The following is a 12,291-nucleotide window of genomic DNA, read 5'->3' on the forward strand; positions in this document are numbered from 1 at the left end:
GCAGAGCTGTGTGGATAAAGGCAGCATAACCTGAAAGACCATCCTGATGGAGCAGATGCTTGGTTAACAAGTAAACAGCATCTTCTTAATGAATATTGATGCTCCATTATTTATTACTCTGTAATGAAGAAACAGCATACCAGGGCCAGAAGGAAATGTTAAATGGATGGTGAGGGAACAGGCTCTGTCTGTCCAAAACATTGTGTGGGGCTAGCCACTGGGAGAACCCAAAGAAGATGCTTTGTGTGCTGCTGCCAGAGATTCTGCCTTAATTTACAGCAACATATTTTCTTGCTCTGTTGCCAGCGGGGTGTCAGTGAATGATATAAAAATTCAATTTGAATTCCCATCTATGTACTGCCTGAAAAACTACTTGATTCAGCATCTACTCAAAAGGAGAGTACCACAATTGAGATGAAATACTCTCGCGCTTTCCTTTAGAAAGGCTATCTTCATTTGCCTTACTGGAAACATTATTATTATTTTGTTTTTGCTCTTTGGTGTGATTCTTTTTTTCTGCCTTGCACTTTTTATTTCCAAGTAGAACAGAAACAGGAAACAAACCCCAACAGTTACTGATGCTGCCTTGTATACAGAAGCAGGAAAGCAGAGGCATAGGATCTGTAGGAGAAAAAACACATTGCTGAAAGTGCTCTTTGGGTTATAGGATGCAAGAGTTTCTGTTAGTGGGTAACTCTCCATGGAAACTGTTTGAATTATGTCTCGTTTGCTACATTGAGGCCCAGGCTCAGAATATTATGAGAGTAGGAGGAAAACATTTTCTCAAAGCTGCTTCTTGCATAATGACTTGGCTAGAGAAACTGAAAAGGTTGCTTGCCACTATTATAAGCTATTATTATTATTATTATTATTATACATTTTATAACCTGCACTTCCTCCAAGGAGCCCAGAGAGGTGTACTACATACTTAGGTTTCTCCTCACAACAACCCTGTGGAGTAGATTAGGCTGAGAGAAAAGTGACTGGCCCAGAGTCACCCAGCTAGTATCATGGCTGAATGGGGATTTGAACTCAAGTCTCCCCAGTCCTAGTCCAGCACTCTAACCACTACACCACGCTGGCTCATGGTCACAGTCCTGCCAAAATGTACATGGTATAAGAAAGATGCAAATCCTGTAAATACTGACATGTTATCTCAAGAAGTAATGGAAGGCAAAGTTCTCATTGAGTCCACAGGGTTACACTAGGTGGGTACCTAGAACGACTCAACAGCACTTGCTCAATATTACTCCTGTTAAACCTGTGTGCTTGCATTTATTCAACTGCTAGAAACTTGAAATCCCAAACTGCATGCTTATGGTTCAAAAGGTGGTGGATGGACCCATGGAACTTCTATGACCCACATTTGATTATGTTCCTATGTTGAGAATTTTGAACCTTCAGCATCTCACATTTTACCTTTAGAAATAACATCATGAACAGCATTGTTTAATACTACTTCTGCAAAGTAGGACCCATTAATATGACAAGCTGCATTTTTGTTCTCCTGTAAAATCTTCTCCTGATGTTTTCCACTCTTGTGGTTTCTTCAGTTTCTGCCGACTGCTCTTGATGCCATTGGCTGATTTCCTCTTATGTGACAATGGGGTTCTGAGCAGTCACAGCTCACCTGGCTGCCATTGGCTTAGTTGCTTTGATGTCACCAAGGCCTTTGTAGCCCCCTTGGGCCATGAAACTCATGCTCCAGAAAACCTGGGAGAGTTTTCAAAAAGCATCTTCTTCTAAAGCAAATGAAAATAAACATTGCCTAAATGCTAAGGACTTTCAAAGTGTATACAACGGTTGATTGGTTTAGTCATTTCAGAGCCTTTCAAGCAGGCAACACTCATGTATGATATATAATATTCACATTTCATTTGTTCATCCATTGCCTGTTATCTATATGATCTGATATCATGTTAGATACATCTTCCTTCCCAAATCCAAGTTTTGAGCCCTGGTCTTTGAAACAGTATGAAAATTTCATTTCATTTCATTTCATTGATCTGTAACCTACTTTTCTTTTCAAAAGAAAACTCAAAGCAGCTATTTTGTTAGATTTTTACCTGGCGAGGAAAATGAAATCCCACTGGTACCCCTTTGGGTCAACAGGAGTGCTCTTCCATCATTAGTCTCTGCTGCTCTTCCCCTAATTTCCATCAGCAATTGAAAAGTGTGTTGCATAGTTTGATGTGGGGAAATGTTTCAAAGCTGGTTTGTAGAACTGTAACTGAGATGACAATGAAACCCAATGACAATGAACCCCCAAAGAGGATAATAGTATCCTGTGCAGATTAAAGGCTGAAGGGGGAGGCAATCAAAACAAATTATAGAGGCATTATTGAATGAATGGTCACTAGATTGGGAATGTACCATATACTAGAAAAGATACTCTAGAACTCTGCCTGTAGTAAGTTGGTAGATGCTATAAATGACTAACTGTAAGTAGCTGCTGACATCAGAACTGATGCTACTGCCTTATGCCCCTAAAGTAAAGCATGCCACAACAACCCATTACTAAACATAATCCTACCACAGTGAGAAAATAGAAGCGTGGGGTGAATAGTGCCAAGGGTGGAGTTCTGAAAGGAATATAAGCCTGTGACACATTTAATCAGATGATTTAGGTTTTCTCTCTCCGCTATTCTGTTTGGGCAAGTTCCAGAAGGTGAGGATTAAAAGCATATATCTTGAGAAGGGAAGCATCTTGTAGTTGCCTAGATCTTTAGGCAAATGGACAAAGGTGGTTGCTCAAGAAAGCCCTGGAAATGAAACTCTCTTCTGTTACTTCATACTTCATGAGCATTGCTGTAATGAAAGCAGAAGCTGTATTCAGGATAACATCAAAGGCAGTTTTTCTCTGAGCCAAGGCTTTAAAAATCTTACTTTCTAATTCCATTAGATATGGTCCTTCCAGAAATCAAACCACTTTCTAACTGGTTCTACATCCATAAGAAAGGACAGGCTAGCAATGGAATTTTGACAATGACTTTGTATGCTTGTGTACTTTGTGTTGCTATAAGTCACACTGGCCTGCTCACTGAAGAGGTGATTCCATAAATGGGGTGCAACTACCAAAAAGGACCTCTCCTTAGTAGCCCCTGCCAAACAAGGTGAGACGGATGGCTACTAGGGTGAGGACCTTTTTGGTGGTTTCACCATGTTTATGGAATCGCCTCTCCAATGAAGTTCACTTGGCTTCATCACTTTGTTCTTTTAGATGCCAAGTAAGGACCTTTTTATTTATTCAGGCCTTTTAAATTTTAAATTATGATCTGATTTTAACTGATTTTTTTTTTAAAAAACTTTTAAATTGTTTTGTATTGTATTTTGTATTTTCTCCCCCTGCCCTTTTTTGTGTGTCTGTTATGACTGTGTTGTGTGTTTTTAATCTCATGTTTTAATGCTGTGTTGTGAGCCACCCAGAAAACAATTTGTTATGGGGCGGCTAACAAATTTGTTTGTTTGTTTTATTCACACAGTCAGACAGGTGTTATTGACTGGTTTGTTTTATCCAGACATCGAGTCCTTCCCAAGGACCTGGGATGGATGGATTTTATTGTCAATGTTGTTGCTGTTGTTATAGATATCATTGAAGAATATAGGCTGTTCCCAGTAAAGTTGCTTTTTGTAATTGGCTGGTGGTGATTTCTGTGGCCCCTGTGGTGTTGAGGTGCTCTTCAAGGTCTTTTGGAACTGCACCCAGGGTGCCAATTACCACTGGGATTATTTTGGTCTTTTTCTGCCACAGCCTTTCAATTTCAATTTGTAGATCTTTGTATTTTGTTATTTTATTATTATTATTTTACACAGTCAGACAGGTGTTATTGACTGGTTTGTTTTATCCAGACATCGAGTCCTTCCCAAGGACCTGGGATGCCAGAATTTTATTGTCAATGTTGTTGCTGCTGTCATAGATATCGTCGCAGAATATAGGCTGTTCCCAGTAAAGCTGCTTTTTGTAATTGGCTGATGGTGATTTCTGTGGCCCCTATGGTGTTGAGGTGTTCTTCAAGGTCTTTTGGAACTGCACCCAGGGCGCCAATTACCACTGGGATTATTTTGGTCTTTTTCTGCCACAGCCTTTCAATTTCAATTTGTAGATCTTTATATTTTGTGATTTTTTCTATTTCTTTTTCTTCTATTCTGCTATCCCCTGGTATTGCTATGTCGATTATTTTGACTTGTTTTTCTTTCTTCTTGACTACAGTTATATCTGGTGTATTGTGTGGCAGATGTTTGTCTCTTTGTAGTCGGAAGTCCCATAATATTTTTAAATCTTCATTTTCTACCACTTTTTCAATTTTATGGTGCCACCAATCTTTGGCTACAGGTAGCTTGTATTTTTTGCAGATTTTCCAGTGTATCATCACTGCTACCTTGTCATGCCTTTGTTTGTAGTCAGTCTGTGCGATCTTTTTACAACAGCTGATTAGGTGGTCCACTGTTTCATCTGCTTCTTTACAAAGGCGGCACTTGCTGTTTGTGGTTGATTTTTCGACTTTTGCTCTTATTGCATTTGTTCTTAGTGCCTGTTCTTGTGCAGCCAGTATTAAACCCTATGTTTCTTTCTTGGCTTAAGAAGTTGCCATTCTTAAGCCATTGCCAGGTCTTGGTGATGTCTGATTTTCCACTTATATTGTGCCTATATTGACCATGCAGTGGCTTCTTTTTCCATTTTTCTGCTCGGTTCTTGACTTGTTCTTTCTTGTAGGCCTGCTTTGTTTCATTGGTGTTGAATAGTTTCACATTATTGACCATTTTAAGTGCATCTTCTTCACTGTCCTTGATATATTCTTCAAGGCCTCTTTTCTCCTCCTCTACTGTTTGATGGACTTGCAGCATTCCACCTGAGCTGCGAGGGAGGTATAGCCTATCTACATCACTGCGGGGGTGCAGAGCATGATTGATGGTCATGATTTTCCTGGTCTTACGATCTAGCGTCTCTAGCTCTGCCTGGGTCCAGTCTATTATTCCTGCAGTGTATCTGATAACAGGTATAGCCCAGGTGTTTATGGCTTGTATGGTGTTCCCGCCATTGAGTTTTGACGTTAGGATTTTTCTAACTCTCCTGATGTATTCACTTCCTATTTTTCTTTTAACTTCAGTGTGTGCGATGTTATCAGCCTGGAGAATGCCCAAGTATTTGTAAAGTTCTTTCTCTTCCAGGTTCTTGATCTTGCTTCCATTGGGCAGTTCTATTCCTTCTGTTTTTCTTATTTTCCCTGTGTTCATTATTAATGCAGCACACTTGTCTAGTCCAAACTCCATTGCTATATCGCTACTGAATATATGGACAGTGTTTAGCAGTGATTCGATTTCTGACTGGGACTTTCCATACAACTTCAGATTGTCCATGTACAGCAGATGGTTGATTTGACTTGATGTTTTAGATGTTTGGTATCCGAGGCCTGTTTTGTTTAGTATTTGTGAAAGTGGGGTCATGGCGATCACAAAGGGGATAGTGAGTCCCCTTGGAAAATGTCTCTTCTAATCTAACCTGTCCAAGTATCTCACCATTGATTGTTAACTGTGTACTCCACATGCTCATTGCTTTTTAAATAAATATCTGAATATTTTTGCTGACACCAGTTGTTTCTAAACATTTTAGTATCCATGTGTGAGGCAATGAATCGAAGGCTTTCTTGTAATCAATCCATGCAACGCTTAGATTGGTTTTTCTTCTCTTGCAATTTTCTAAAATCATTTTGTCAATCAGCAGCTGGTCTTTTGTGCCTCTAGTATTTGGGCAATTTCCTTTCTGTTCAGCTGGAAGCTGTTTGTTAGTTAATAAGTGTTGCATCACTTCATCTGCTATTATTCCAGTTAATAATTTGAACATGGTTTTTTATTATTATTATTATTATTATTATTATTATTATTATTATTAGCCAAGTTTGCTCAGACCCATGTCCTATGCACATATTCTTCTTTGATTGCATATTCATAGGTCAAAACATCAACTTGCTCAGGAACCATATATGTTGAAGACAGTGGGAATTACTCAGTTCTAGGAGAAAGCCTGTCCCTCTATTAGGCAGGGAAAAGGCACCTAGACTCTGCTAGATGGGGAAGCAGGTGGATAGCTGCCTGGTAGAGTGAACCCAGAATTACTATCACCAAACTAGCAAGCACATGTAACTTCATATCAGGTCTGGATTGTGAAGCATCATCTTAAAGTACCTCAGAGAGACGGGATAAATGGAAAAGGACTTTTCCAAAGAAATAACATTGTATTTAAAAAGCAAAGCACAGCAACCACTTGTTTAGGCCAAATGATTGTAGCAAGGCTGAAGTTTGCTCGGGGGGGGGGGGAGAAAGGGGAAGCAGAAGCTGAGATAAATCACCTAGTTTGCAGTGAAAATGAACATGAAAAGGTAGGCAGGAGGAGGCACTTGGGAGAGAGGGAGGGAAAGGCAATTATATACCTCTTAGTCTTCTGTCTTGAGAACGATATAGGGGATGAATCCTGGATGGGGCTCCACACTACAGTTCTGTTCATTACTCCAGGGGCAAGGAGGAAGTGAGACTGCTTGACTGGCATCCTGGAGAATGAACCTAAGGAAGGGAGATGCATGGATTCCATGCCATAGTATCGCCTACTACTGCAAAGCTGAGGAAGTTTCCAGTTATTCCAAGCGGCTGTGTGGTGGGTGGGCATTATGATACTGTTTAATAAAGAAGGCCACAGTCGAGTAGAACCAGTATTGAACCTTCAATAAGGGTTCTTGTACAGTATTCTCACTACCCCCCATCACACCTCTGCTTTATAACAGGGCTCTTAACAGCTTTTATATTGAGCAGAGTTTGCATAGGTATGTATTGTTGTGCTACTGGTTCTACTTGACTATGGCCTTCTTTATTAAACAGTATCATGACTGCTTGTGCTAGTGAGGATTCATTTCAATATGCCTGTCTGCTTTCAATGTTTTCCCCACCCAGAAAGCTGAGGAAACGGAAAGAAGATGGCTCTGCCCTCCTGCAGCTTAAGCCTATTAGATCTACTCCTGTACTCTGGTGCAGCAGAAAACAAGTCTTTACCCTCTACCAAAATGGAGGAAAGGTACCATCAAGATTGGGAGGATGCCAGCATGGCTAACAGGTAAAGACAAGGAAGTGATAAAGGGGAAGAAGACTTCCTTCAGAATTGGAAGGCCAGCCCAAATGAAGAGAACAGAAAGGAGCACAAACTCTGGCAAAAGAAATGCAAGCTGACAATAAGGGAGGCGAAAAGAGAGTTTGAGGAACATTTAGCTAAAAGCATCAAGGGGAATAACAAAAACTTCTTTAAATACATCGGATGCAGGAAACTTGCCAGGGGGGCAGTTGGACTGTTAGACAATGAGGGAGTGAAAAGGATTATTAAGGGGGATATGGAGTTTGCGGAGAAGCTAAATGAGTTCTTTCCATCTGTCTTCATGGCAGAGGATACTAAGTGTATACCTGTTCCTGAACCGGTGACAAGAGATAATGTTCTAAACTGTCTGAAAAAATGAAAAAAACTAGCAAATCTTCAGGGCCAGACAGCATCCATCCAAGGGTCCTTAAAGAACTCAAATGTGAAATTGCCGACCTCCTCACAAAAAACACATAACTTATCCCTACAATCAGGCTCTGTACTGAAGCACTGAAAAGTAGCAAATGTAACACTAATTTTCAGAAAGGGATAAGAACATAAGAACAGCCCTGCTGGATCAGGCCTAAGGCCTATCTAGTCCAGCATCCTGTTTCACACAATGGCCTACCAGATGCCTCTGGGGAGCCCACAGGGAAGAGGTATGTACATGCCCTCTTTCTCCTGCTGTTGCTCCTCTGCAACTGGTATTGAGAGGCATCGTGCCTCCGAGGCTGGAGGTGGCCCACAGCTACCAGACTACTAGCCATTGATAGACCTGTCTAACATGAATTTGTTCTAAGCCCCTTTTAAAGCCATCCAAGCTGGTGGCCATCACCACATCCAATGGCAAATAATTCCATAGATTAATTATGTACTGTGTGAAAAAGTTCTTCCTCTTGTCGGTCCTCAATTTTCTGACCTTTATTTTCATGGGATGACCCCTGGTTCTAGTTTTTCTGGATCCAGTATTTACAGGGCAGGCCAGTGAACTTAATGTCTGTTCCAGGTAAATTGATGGAAATCATTCTGAAGGATGAAATTGTAAAGCACATAGAAGAACAGACCCTGCTGGGAGAGAACCAGCATGGCTTCTGTAAAGGTAAATCTTCCTTTACTAACCTTTTGGAGTACTTTGAGAGTGTCAACAGGTGTGTGGATAAAGTTGATCCAGTTGACATAGTATACCTGGACTTCCAAAAGGCTTTCGACAAAGTTCCTCATCAAAGACTCTTGAGAAAACTTAGCAGTCATGCAATAAGGGGTCAAGTACATGTGTGGATTGGTAACTGGTTGAAGGACAGGAAAGAGAGGGTAGGTATAAATGGAGAGTTTTCACAATGGAGGGAAGAAAGAAGTGGGGTCCCCCAGGGATCTGTACTGGGGCTGGTGTTTTTCAATGTATTCATAGATGATCTAGAAGTGGGGTAAGCAGCGAGGTGACCAAATTTGCAGATGACACCAAACTTCCAGCAGCAGCTGGTGGGCCACTGTGAGAAACAGGATTCTGGACTAGATGGGCCTTGGGCCTGATCCATCAGGGCTGTTCTTATGTTCTTATGTAACTATTTTGGGTAGTGAAATCCAAAACAGATTGTGAGGGGCTCCAAAAGGACCTCTCCAAACTGTGTGTGTGTTCCAAAATGGCAAATGTGATTCAGTGTTGGCAAGTGTAAAGTGATGCACATTGGGACGAAAACCCCCAACTTCAAATATACACTGATGAGATCTGAGCTGTCAGTGACATGGGGTCATGGTGGACAGCTTGTTGAAAGTGTTGACTCAATGTGTGGCAGCTGTGAAAAAGGCCAATTCCCTACTAGGGATCATTAGGAAGGGGATTGAAAATAAAACAGCGAATATTATAATGCCCTCATACAAAACGATGATGCGGCCACACCTGGAGTACTGCATACAATTCTGGCCACCACATCTTAAAAAGGACATTGTAGAACTGGAAAAAGTGCAGAAGAGGGCAACCAAGATGATCAGGGGTCTAGAGCACCTTTCTTATGAGGCAAGAATACAACACCTGGGGCTATTCAGTTTAGAAAAAAGACAACTGCAGGGAGACATGATAGAGGTCTATAAAATCATGCATGGTGTGGAGAAATTTGATAAAGAGAAATTCTTCTCTCACACACATAACACTAGAACCAGGGGTCATCCCATGAAATTGATTGACACAAAATTTAGGACCAACAAACGGAGTTACTTTTTCACACAACGCATAATCAACTTGTGGAATTCTTTGCCACAAGATGTGGTGACAGCCAACAACCTGGAAGGCTTTAAGAGGGGTTTGGATAACTTCATGGAGGAGAGGTCTATCAACAGCTACTAGTTAGAGGGCTAAAGGCCACCTCCAGCCTGAAAGGCAGGGTGTCTCTGAGTACCAGTTGTATGCCCTCAACTCCTGCCTGTAGGCTTCCAGCGGCATCTGGTGGGCCACTGTGTGAAACAGAATGCTGGACAAGATGGGCCTTGGGCCTGATCCAGCAGGGCTGTTCTTATGTTCTTAACTAGCTGGACCTGCACAGAACATCTGCATGCTAGGACTTTATTGCTCTCCTTAAAGTCCCGCCACAGCCCCTGCTCTATTATTCAGTATAAGCCACCCCTCTTGCAGCCACTCCCTCTCCTCCACTCGCAGCCACCCAACCCGCAGCCAACCCTCACCTCTCCACCACCTCTTTCAGCCACCCCCTCCACTCCCCCACTTTCAGCCACCCCATTCGCAGCTAGGGATGTGCACGGTCCGGAGCAGTCCAGACCGGCACCGAAGGGGGGCCTTTCTTTAAGGGCGGGGAGGGCTTGCTTACCCCTCCCGCCTCTTTGCCCCCTCCAGCGCCCGTATTTAACAGACAAACGGGGCGCTGGAAACCAGCCGCCCCCGCCCCCCCCGCCGCGAGCAGATTTACCCTTCAAAACTGCCAGTACCCCTGCCGTCGCCTGCCAGCCCTCCCTTCCTCCCTCCCAGCTGCCCGCCTGCCCGCCCGAGGACTCACCCAATGCTTTAGAAAAAACGAGAGGAGCTACCGGACGGAGCTCTTCTCGTTACGAAGGCCTGCTGCATACTGAAGGCGCTTTGCGCGCGCGCACATGCGCGCGCCGCAAAGCACGCCGATCGCCGGAGGCCCGGTCTACCCGCCGGGAAAAGGCCGGGTAGACCAGGCCTCCGATCGCCGGAGGCCCGGTCTACCCGGCCCAGCAGGTGGAGGAAGGCCAAGCCGGGGTAGGAGAGCATACTGAGGACCATACGTGCAGGCTTTATGGTAAGCCTTGGCTTTGCCGTCCTCCTCACGAGGAGATTCGGCGAGGTGTCAGAGGCTGGCGATTGGAGCTGAGTGAGTGAGTGATGCCACTGCTCTTTCTTCAGCCCTCCTGCTCCTCCTTGGCAACAGCTGCCCTTCCATCCGCTCCTCCTCTTCCTCCTTCATGCCCCCCCCCCCAGTGTTGTCAGAACTCTCGGAAGATGTGCCACGTATCACAGGATTTGTTACATACATCCTAAGACTTTTAAATATAAAGATAGCTAGATATGTAAGGGCTTTCATTCAGTTTTAAATAGCTGTTTCTCATATTTAGTGACTGTGACAATCATATTAATTAGTTCAAAACAGAATTTTCAGTTTTAAAATGAGTGATTCACTGCTAAAACTCAGTTGCTCTACAGTACAGGCAATGTCCCTCCACAGATGAAATGTTATACCCCTATACATCTGCTGTTAGGTTCCTACTTTACATCCTTCTGTCTGCCTTCGCAAGCTTCCGTGCAGTTTGCCGTGTCTTCTTATAACTTCTTGGGATCACAACAGTTTGTACACTTGACTAATTTTGTGTTTTACTTTGAGTCCTCCAAGTCACTATGGAGAAGTGGGTAGACCTGCCAGAAACTCTAGCCACCTCTAGTCAGCTCCCCACAACACTCATATGAAAACGTATAAACTATTTCCAGGGATATCATTCTAGAACTCACAGGAAGGAGACATATCTATAAAAACAGAAGCAATTCCCGTTACCACTGATGTTCTTAACAGATAGGCCACTATATTTAATTTTAAATTTTAACCTATTTGATTTATAGAACTTAATTATTTTTAGAAGAATATGGTCTTATATAACACCAATTTAATTGTCACCAAGTTGTCGATAAGACTTTCATTTTGTTCCAGACTTTCAGCCCAGCCCTATCTTGATGTTAATCATACTGCCGTGACAATCAGATGATTTATTTTGATACCTTTGACATTTCTCTCCAAGTTCCAATATTACACCCACTTTTGATGTGGTAATGTCATTACAACCTGCCAGTTTCACAGGGTGATTTTTCCTTAGGAATGTGCCATCATGTATTTAACATACCAGGAGAAAGAAAGGTCTGAAAACTAGCAGGCAGGCTACCTGATGTGATCCAATGCTAGCTTTCATCACACAGAAGGTGCATTCATGGATAATATTCACCATGTAATATTGAAAAGGTCACATCATATTGTGATGGCTTTACTAGGAGTGAGTTCATGCATGTGGTAGTGGCAGCACATCTCCTGCACACACAAATAATCCAGCTCATGCTTGCTCATGTTTGTGTTGAGGAAGGAAGCAGCAGATAAGCCAGAATTGTTCCTGGACTCAATTACATTGGTGGCTACTCAAGGACAGACCTTCTCCATTGCCCTTCTGATGCTTTGTAATATGCTTCCTCCCTGCTGGAAAAAGAGCCTCCCAATTTCTGACAACTTTTTAAAAAGGCTGTTAAGACACATTTGATCATCCAGGCTTTTAACTGCACTTATAGAATTTAACATTGTTTTTAATACTGTTTTTAAATTTTTAATTGTGTTACTGTTCTACTTTGTGTCATTTTATTGTAAGCTGCCCAGAGACATGAGTTTGGGGCAGTATAGAAATATGTTGAATAAATACAGACAGACAGAGGGCTAGTTCTCAGTGGCAGATTATCAGTAAATCTGAGACTGCCAAGCTGCACTCACTTATGTGTCATGTGAACTGAAGATTTTTTTCATTGATCCCAGATCTCCGCCATGACCAACTGACATTTAGACATGATCGTTGATGTGTTGAAGTGAACTCGGCTGGTCAATCCTGTATAAATATCAGTCAGTCAGTCGCAGTGCAGATCTGGGATCAATGAACAAATTCTGAATTCATACAAC

The sequence above is a fragment of the Hemicordylus capensis genome, chromosome 2 (assembly GCF_027244095.1).
Source record: "Hemicordylus capensis ecotype Gifberg chromosome 2, rHemCap1.1.pri, whole genome shotgun sequence".
NCBI classification, from domain to species: Eukaryota; Metazoa; Chordata; class Lepidosauria; order Squamata; family Cordylidae; genus Hemicordylus; species Hemicordylus capensis.